The sequence below is a fragment of the Festucalex cinctus genome, chromosome 2, assembly GCF_051991245.1.
Source record: "Festucalex cinctus isolate MCC-2025b chromosome 2, RoL_Fcin_1.0, whole genome shotgun sequence".
Lineage (NCBI taxonomy): Eukaryota > Metazoa > Chordata > Actinopteri > Syngnathiformes > Syngnathidae > Festucalex > Festucalex cinctus.
The window spans coordinates 6,484,596-6,494,320 of NC_135412.1; the positions used below are offsets into that span (position 1 = coordinate 6,484,596).

Below are 9,725 nucleotides of genomic sequence, written 5' to 3' on the forward strand. Positions count from 1 at the left end.
AAACTAACTACATTTAAAAAAATTAAACTCAAAACAAAATAAAAACAAAAATGAAAAATTCCAAAACTATATTAACCCTACTGCCATAATACAAATAAATTGGTTTATATACTGTAGCATTTTTTCTAAATATGCAAAAGCACAAATACATTATTTGTACCATTTTTAGGACTAAACACAATTTCTCTTCATATGTGGCCCTTACGTCCTTCTGATTTTCTTTATGTGGCCCTCAAATAAAAAAAAGTTCGGACACCCCCGGCCTACACATTTGGGTGTCAGATGCCGTGCGATAAAGGCAATCGGCACATGTCAGCCACGGCACGCGGCAAACTAATTGTAATGTATAGTTTGATCGGGACTTGACGAGCAAGCCCCCCATCTCTCCCTCTCATGTACTGAGTCACACACACAGAGCCAAAGCGTGTCCACATGTCTCATAGTCGGGCTGAGATTGACACACAAAATTGCACACACATGCAATCATGCTCCTTCAGCTCAATTTGAAGGCACAAGAGGGTCAAGGATTTCTTTTAACCAGAGCGTTTTGACATACAGCAACGTCTTTATCCCGTGTCATGAAAACAATCAGTAAATTATTTGGATTAAAAGGGAAGGAACATTCACATCTGGGAGCCGCCGAGTTGTCTTCTTGCGTGCAACTTCTTTACTCTCCGCAGGCATGAGAAAATAATAAGTCCAAAGCTGAATTTGTGTCAGCGCGGCGCAGGAAAATAAGATATCATGTCGTGCTGTCGGTTTGATGTCAGCCTCTCGGAGTCGTACCCAAATGCCTCAACCCGTCGAGGCCGCCAGAGTGGGGGCGGGGTTCAGCCAGAGTTCACGTCTACAGCCACTAACCAGCTCGCTCTTCATCAGCTTCAATTCCTTGCGAGTCTCTTTTGTGCGGAGCTTTATCCGCTTACTAAATCCTAAATAGTCTTTGATATGGTCAGCGTGCTGTCAGCGAACTGGTGATCAGCCATCTTGACAATTCGACCAATCCGACGCGCGGTCGCGTTCCAGAAATAAAACTGCTCGCTGATGCATGTATGCTATGGAAATGAACTTGCTTGCGTGTTTTGCGGTTGGGTTCAGCTGCTGGTATTTTCAACACGAGAACTTCTTGGATGGCGAGAATGCAGGCGAACTTCCTCCTCGCTGGCGTGCTGAACAAGGCTGGGAGGGTCTCATTACATCCTTGAGGGGGTCTTGCTAAGGTTTTCCCATTTCTATAAACACCAATTTACAGACTTCCCACTCATAACTTTCACTCTTTATTTGTTGAGCAATGTAAAAATATTTTTATAAAATGGTTAGACCATGACAGACAAGATTCTTTGCTCAATAAATTCGCATATGAATCACTTTTAGAGACAATTAACACTTCATTTGAACTAAGGTCTGTGGGTGGAACGGTTGATGACTGGTTGGCACATCCGCCAATCCCGTCTTCGACCTTCTTGTACGATCATCTCCTCGTACCTGTGTGGATTTTCTCCAGGTATTCCGCTCTCCTCCTACATCCTAAAAACAAGCATCATAGTGTACTTGAAGATTGTACAATTTAGAGTCTAAGTTGTCTGGAGATTTGAATGCGAGTGTGAATGGTTGTTAGTTTATATGTACTCAGGGTGTGCCCCAAATTAGCTGGCTCCAGCACACCTGTGAGCCTAGTGAAGATAAGTGGAACAGAAAATGGATAGATGGGTGGATAGCGTGACTAGTCTAATCATTGTGAAGTACTTTGAGTGTGCTACAGAAAAGTGTCATAAAAATCCAATAACATGTTACATGTTAGGAATTAAGACTTGATTACTTGTATTCTCCAGTGCATTATAATATTTTCCTATTTTTTTTTAAACAGAAAAAAAGTGCATTATAATAGGACCAGCGTTTTCAAACTATTTTTTTAGAATCATAGTGATGGTTTTCCTCTTGCAATCTCTCATATCTCAGTGTTGGTAAAAGGTAAAACAATTGGAAAGAAACATGAAGCATTGAACACACATGACACGGGCCACATAAAATCATGTTACGGGCCGGATCTGGCCTGTGAACTAGACAAACAGCCATTCATTCATTCATTCACTCATTCATTCATTCATTCATTCATTCATTCATTCATTCATTCATTCACTCATTCACTTATTCATGCATTCATTCATGCATTCATTCATTCATTCATTCATGCATTCATTCATTCATTCATTCATTCATTCATTCATTCATTCATTCATTCATCCATCCATCCATCTATCCATTCATTCATCCATCCCTCCATCCATTCATTCATTCATTCATTCATTTTCATTCATTCATCACTCCATCCATCCATCCATCCATCATCCATCAATTCACCCATTCACCAATTCATTCATTCATTCATTCATTCATTCATTCATTAATTCATTCATTCATTCATTCATCCATTCATCCATTCATGCATCCATCCCTTCATTCATTCATTAATTCATTCATTCATTCATTTATTCATCACTTCATCCATCCATCCATCCATCCATCAGTTCACCCATTCATTCATTCATTCATTCATTCATTCATTCATTCATTCGCACATACAGTTCATGCATTTTTCATATAGATGACGGCAACAGGATAAGGAACGAGCCAGCCTGCGAAGAGTGAAAATCCGCATATATTTTAGGCCCATTGAAATGCATTAAATAAATACATAATGACCGTATATATTTTTAAACTACAATAAGAAAGAAAAAAAAAAACTCTGATAAGCATTCCCTGTGTGTTTTGCCAGCCCCAAATATTAAAAACATTTGCAAAGGGCATTTTTTTTTTTCAGAAGTCTATCCATCTGGACCATCCGAAATAGCATTCATCAGTGAATGGTAATTTGTCCATCCATTTTCTTGACCGCTTATTCCTCACAAGGGTCGCGGGGGGTTAGTCGCGCCTATCTCAACTGGCTCTAGAATCTGAATAAACAACCAAGTAGTTTTCCTCTAATTTGGTTCAAAAATCAAACCTGTTCTGAGTGATCTAACATAATCACAACAACTTCCCCAACAAACTCAAACGCCAATGTTTATTTCAAGATGAAAGCGAAAGGAAGCATCTTTAAAAACATGTCAGATTGAATCTCTGAAACTGGATCTTAATTTCTCATCATTCTTTGTCAAATCTGAAACGCGGCGAAACGTTTGGCGATGTTTACATGCTGTCACAATCCAAATAATCTTTCAACGCTCCGACAGATTTGCCTTCCGAGTCATTCCGGCTCGATCTGCCGGATGCTCCTATCCGTCAACGGGGCATCCGAGGCGGAGAACTTCGTTTGCACTGAGCCACTCTGATAGTTCAGTGGACCGCGGCCCCTTGTAGCCGAGATGACGATTCACATGCCGGCTTGTGAATCATGCGCAGATGCGCCGGATTGATCCCTTCTTCCGGATTTTCTTCATCATCTTTTCCCCGCGACCGCAAGTCCATACATCACCGCGGGGAGCGGTAGGCAAACGAGCAATCATTTCCATCCCTCGTCTGATGTGCTCAGATAGATGTGCCATGTTACATGTCAGATTAGACAAAGCGAGAGCCTGCGCTGACATCTGCATTTGGGATCAAACTGATGTGCGGCGGCGTCTCGTGTGTAGGGCCAAACAAGTTTGCATGATTGCTGTTGTGACCAAGCATACATTGATGGTGCTCAAGTGATATTGTACTGAGGAGGAAAAAAAAAAATGATACAGAGCTTGGATCAATGTATCAATGAAAATTAAGAGTGATTAGCGCTCGACATTGTGGAGAATATCAGCAGCGGAGAAGTTCATAAAGATCCACTTAGCCGAGGAGAGGAGCACAATTCAATCCACGTTCCTTAATTGAAACTCTCTCCCCAAGCTCCCTGATTAATTTATAGCCTGCCTGTGCTCTAAATTGACCCATCCAGCCGCGAGGTATACAAGTAGCCTTGCGCTAATATGTCATTAGAATCCTGTTGCGATTGTGCCCTAATATTTCACACAGCGACGTTATGAGTGACGATTCGGTGTCGACTAGGGATGTAACGATATCCAAACATCACAATACGATATTACCACGATATGAAGGTCACGATACGACAATTATCACGATGGTGTGCTGCACAAATGATTTTCTCCTGAATCTTAACTCTTTTGTTGAGCAAAACAATTTGGAGAATACTACACATCAAAGTTCATAGAAAGCTCTTTTCGGCCTGCTGACGTGAGTTTGGAGTAGAAGAACTTGATGAAGTCCCAGCCTAGGGGTGTGAATTTCCTAGTACCTGGCGATTCGATCCGTATCACGATTCATAGGTCACGATTCGATTCCATACCGATTAATCCCGATACGAATTTATAAATTGATTGTTGCGATTTTTTTTTTAATTCAAATTTAGAAAATACTAATTAATAAACTTGTACAGTGTAAGATTTGTATGAAAATGTATTATTTATCTGAAACTTCAGTCTTATACAGGTTGTAATCTGTTTCATGTTTGAACCAGCATTGAAATAAAATATTAAGGCTTAATGTTCCATTAATATAATATTAATATAATGCTTAAGGTGTGAACACTAAGACGTTTTGGTGAATATTTTTCTATCAAAAATGGATGTTTAAAAATCGATTCGGAAGCCTATTAAAGAATTGCGCGATGTGATATCGCGATATATTGCCGAATGGATTTTTTTTTAACACCCCTATCCCAGCCTGTACCCCATCAAACACCTTTTGGGGTGAGCCAGAAAAGACATTGCGAGCTCGATGCTTTCATTCAACATCAGGGAGCACTAAACGCACAAATGTTCTTTGAATTAATGGAAAATCATTCCCACAGAGTAGGGATAGACCGATTATCGGCTGGGCCGATTATCGGCGCCGATATTTAGCATTTTGAGAAATATCGGCATCGGCCATTTTGACGAATCATATGGGCGATAATAGATCCATTTTTTTTTTTAAGTGTTAACTTCAGGAAACTAATTTGAATGTAAATGTTTTAAAAAAGTTTTTATTTTCATTTTTGTCGACCCTGGGAACTCTCTGCACCTTCTGTTTTTGGTTGAAATTAAAACTGAGATAAGTAAAAATGTAATACTTTGGATATTTTAAAATTTTGGAAGACTTTTATTTCGTGTAGAAAAAAAAACCTTAAAAATATTTTACTAACCCTAAAAGTTGCTCAATAAACATATGCTTTAAAAAAAAAAGAAAAAAAAGATAAGAGCTGGAGTTTGTATTTTTTCCAAAACTTTTTAGTGAAAATGAATATCGGCTCCAAATATCGGTTATCGGCATCCTTCACTACTAATAATTGGTATCGGTATCGGGCCCGAAAAAACCTTATCGGTCTATCTCTACGAGACACACTGCAACATCTTGTGAGAAGTCTTCCCAAGACTACGCCTAAGCTGTAACTTCAACTCCGCAATGTAATGTAATGGTCTGCTGTCACAATATTTTGTTTATATTGAATAATTATCAACATGAGGTAAAGTCTTGCGATGAAGAGATATTTTAGAACAGCCTGTGCAATTGTCCACGAGAGAATAAGTCAGCAAAGAGCTTTAAGTGGCTGTTGGGTCAAACGTAGGAGGTGACTCTGTCATTTCCACGGCTCATATTATAACCTCTGCGTCCGACTGCGCCACTCACAACACACAAGATCTGGCTTCTATAAAGACATAGGATAAGATTACAGCTAAATCAGTCTTGTGGCTTCTCTCTGGGAAAAGTTATGAAGTTCTAAAACTCCCCTGGTTATGAGTGGGCCCAGCAGGGCTGCATGGGAAGGTTCCTGAAAGCGACTGAAATATGATCCAAGCGTCACTGATCTTCCAAAAAAATAAGGCACTGACAGTGCGGAATGATGGGATGATAGCTCACGGGTGCTTCTTAAATCCTGCACAGGTACACGACCCTCGTTCTGTAAATAAGTCATCCACCATGATATAGACTCTTCTAATTCCTCTGGCACACGCTTTGTTTTTCTGTTCTCAGCCCTTAACAGGCCCATTCCCATTCCTTTGGATGAAATGTGGAATTATTCGCACTGTTGCACACATGGTTTTCGATAGCGGTCCTCTATAGTGGCCCTGGATGGCTGTCTTTCGTTCAATACAAGCCATGGATGAAAATAGCGGAATTCCTGGTGCATTTAATGAGACGAAAAACCAGCGGAGCCACTGTTGGTTTACATGAAATCAATTTGAAGGGGAGGGAAAAGCGCGCTTCCAATTGGCCGTCCGGGCGATCAATCTCCAGACTGACACATGATTTTCATTAGCAGTAAAAGAACTGTGAAAAGATGCCTGCATGTATTTAGCCTATCACAGGGGTGTCCAAACTACGGCCCGGGGGGCCATTTGCGGCCCGCCGTCCATTTTTCAGTGGCCCGCGACATATGCAAAAAAATGGCATTTGACTCCGTTCAAATAAAATAAACAAAAATGTTTGGTAGATGGTCAAAGTAAGAAGGGAGGGTATCGAAAAACTGGTGCCATTAAAGGTTATTTTAGTTAACTAAAACTAATAAAAAAAAAAATAAAATAAAATAAAAAAAAAACTCAACCTAAAATTAAAAAAACAATACTGTTACCGAAATAAAATAAAAAAGGAAAATGAAAACTAACTGAAACAAAACCAACTAAAACTAACTATAATTGTAGCAAACATGTCCTTCATTTTAGTCTTTGGCAATCAATTTAATGCATGAGCCTTTGGGGATGATTTTAAATGTGATTTTTAGTAGATTTATTTGAATATAAACCAGAATAATGGCGTTTGAAAGTGTGTCACACAGAAGTGACATCATCTAGCAGCAGCCAATAGAAAAGCACCAAAAGATGGCGTTGCACCCATGGTGTTTTTTTGTTGTTGTTTTTTTAATATTGTGCACAAGTAATACACATATTTTAAAAAAAAACAAAAAAAACAACAACAACCCTAATACTAATACTAATACTGAAACTAAGCATTTTTTTTTTAAAGAACTAAGCTAATAAAAACTAATAGAACCACCCAGAAAACTAATAAAAAACTAATTAAAATGAAAAATTCCCAAACTATAATAACCCTACCACCATATTACAAATAATTTGGTTTATATACTGTAGCATTTTTTTTTTCTGAATATGCAAAAGCACAAATAAATTATTTGTACAACACAACATTATGTGGCTTCTGATTTTCTGTATGTGGCCCTCAAATGAAAGAGTTTGGACACCGATGGCCTATCAGAACGAGGTCCTCCATGATTTCGCATCAAAGCGGAGAGCGGCGGAGCCAAAAGTAACAAGTCTCATTTCTCCTTCATCAGCGTGTGATAGCTGTTTATTGGCTTTGGACGTCAGGGGAGGGTCAGAAACAATCCATCGCGATAGAGCGCGAGCCCCGCTGAGGTCGATGTGCGATTTTATTAAATCAACACAGTGCTGAGTTCTGTGAAGGGCCAGTCAACGCCTATCAACTCAGTCAGTGCAACCTTTTATTTCAACCGCTCGTCCTTGACAGCCGACACTCCCCCTGATTTCCTTAGCGCAGGACTCTTTCCAAGCAGCGTCGTTCTGATGACTACATGTGATTTCTTGACATATGTGAGAAAAGTACGTGTGCTTACATGTCAGTGATGACACAAACGACTTCAAGTATTATTTTTAACTCATTGACTGCCATTGACGGAAAAAGACGTCAAATAATGGATTTTTGCTGGGCTGGCAGTGAATGTGTTAAACACAAAGTTCCAATATATTTTGTGATTACATTGCAGCATCCTTTTTTTTTTTTTTTTAACCTTTTAAGGCAAATTTTGCTTAAAAATCTGTCAATTTTGGTTGCATCTCATCTTAACTCATTGACTGCCATTGACGGAAAAAGACGTCAAATAATGGATTTTTGCTGGGCTGTCAGTGAATGTGTTAAACACAAAGTTCCAATATATTTTGTGATTACATTGCAGCATCCTTTTTTTTTTTAACCTTTTAAGGCAAATTTTGCTTAAAAATCTGTCAATTTTGGTTGCATCTCATCTTAACTCATTGACTGCCATTGACGGAAAAAGACGTCAAATAATGGATTTTTGCTGGGCTGTCAGTGAATGTGTTCACTCACCATTTATTTCAACAGTATTTCCGTCATGGTGGCCAGGCCAGAGGATGGTTTTGTCAATTGAATCTGTGAATTCTCCGCTCTGGTTATACAAACACAAGACTCTATATTGTTTTCTTTTTCTCAGAAGCCAGGAAAAACCATAAAAGAGACAACTTGGCATCACATTACCATGGTATGCAGGACATATCAAGAGTATCTTGTCCTCCTCCTCTCCAGGACCTTCATTGGATCAGTTGAAGATATAATTCACAGGCCCTCACCGGCCGACCTCTGCCGACGACGACGACGCTAACACGCACAAGCGGGCCGCGGCTCCGAGTCCAGCTGGTAACAATCAGCAGTGAGCAGCAACTTAATGAAGCTTTGACTTGAGAGGCTCACATGCTGCCGTCCCGCTGCCAGACGGTCCTCCAGTACCTGGCCCAGACGGCAAAGGGGATGAATCCGTAGCGGATTTATGACAAAACATGACATGAGTTGTTGCTGCTGGACGGAAGCGATGCGTGTTCAAGAGGTCATACTTTTATGCTCTATGCCTGGTGATTCCAAATATCAGTATATCTTTGTCAAATTAACTTGAAACTTTAGATTTGGTGATAAACAACTGAGGTCATGGTTGAAGGTATAGATAATTATTAATCAAGACAAAAGGGCCACATTCCTCATAAATTCCTCTTGTTATCGATGCTATGTTTCAACTTGGAAAGAACTTTATTTTGCTGCCAAGTAGACTGAAAACACAATTTTAATATAGCCATAAAAGCAGATTTATCGATGTAGCCGACAATGCAGTACACAGTATGAGGCACGGCCGCATAAGCTGCTGGTCTTCCTTGGTATGTCTTTTGGATGTTTCATATCTCTGCGAAAAAGTAGCTAGAAGGTTTAGTTTCATGGGATTATTGAAAAAGCTCGTGTTACCATGGCTGTCTAAGAAAATGACATAATGGTAGGTGGAAGTCTGAACATGAAAATGAAGTGAAGTCACCCAAGTTTACCACAATTAATTCTGTGACAATGACTGAGTTTCAAACTGTGCTAGTCTCAAAACAAAAAACATTTTTCAAGTCCTGAATTAAACCGCCACCACTACAAAGTTTCTTTGAACTGTGAGTTTTAGTAATATTTTACCAATTTTAATTGTAATACAGATCTGAAAAATTGGTCAACTGCCGCACAGGAAGACATAAAAAACAAACGAGTCACTCATCATTAAGATTTGAGACCGACATGGCCATTTTCAGAGACATTTTATGGTGTGCCTATGAAGCGGATCTCGTCACATTAACCATAGCTAGCTCCCTAAACAGAGATGATGAAATGTCATGTGGTGTACAGTAAATGCTTGTTTTATTAACTCATTCACTCCCAACCATTTTCACTGAAGTGTTTTCCTGCATTTTGACTGATTTTGCAAGGCCCGCGAAATATTATGTTCTATTGCTATAAAAATATGGAACCTACCAAAAGAGAGATTAGAGTCTCTTCTTTTAGCAGGAAAAAAAAAGTATATTCCTATCTGTTTAGCAATAGAACATAGGTAAGTTTCATCATGATTCACAATTCTGCTTAGAACTGTGGGGAAATCAGCTTGTTTTAACATGGCCTGGTTG

The 9,725-nt window shown here is 39.4% G+C and overlaps 1 long non-coding RNA gene across 1 annotated transcript; it reads right to left on the reverse strand.

Annotated features, from left to right (window-relative positions):
• Positions 1 to 1,412: 1,412 nt before the first annotated feature.
• Positions 1,413 to 8,351, reverse strand: LOC144014891 (uncharacterized). The gene is made up of 3 exons (XR_013282623.1): positions 8,281 to 8,351; positions 8,113 to 8,191; positions 1,413 to 1,527 (listed from the first exon to the last, which is right to left on the reverse strand). It is a non-coding gene; the product is annotated as an uncharacterized LOC144014891 (long non-coding RNA).
• Positions 8,352 to 9,725: the final 1,374 nt, after the last annotated feature.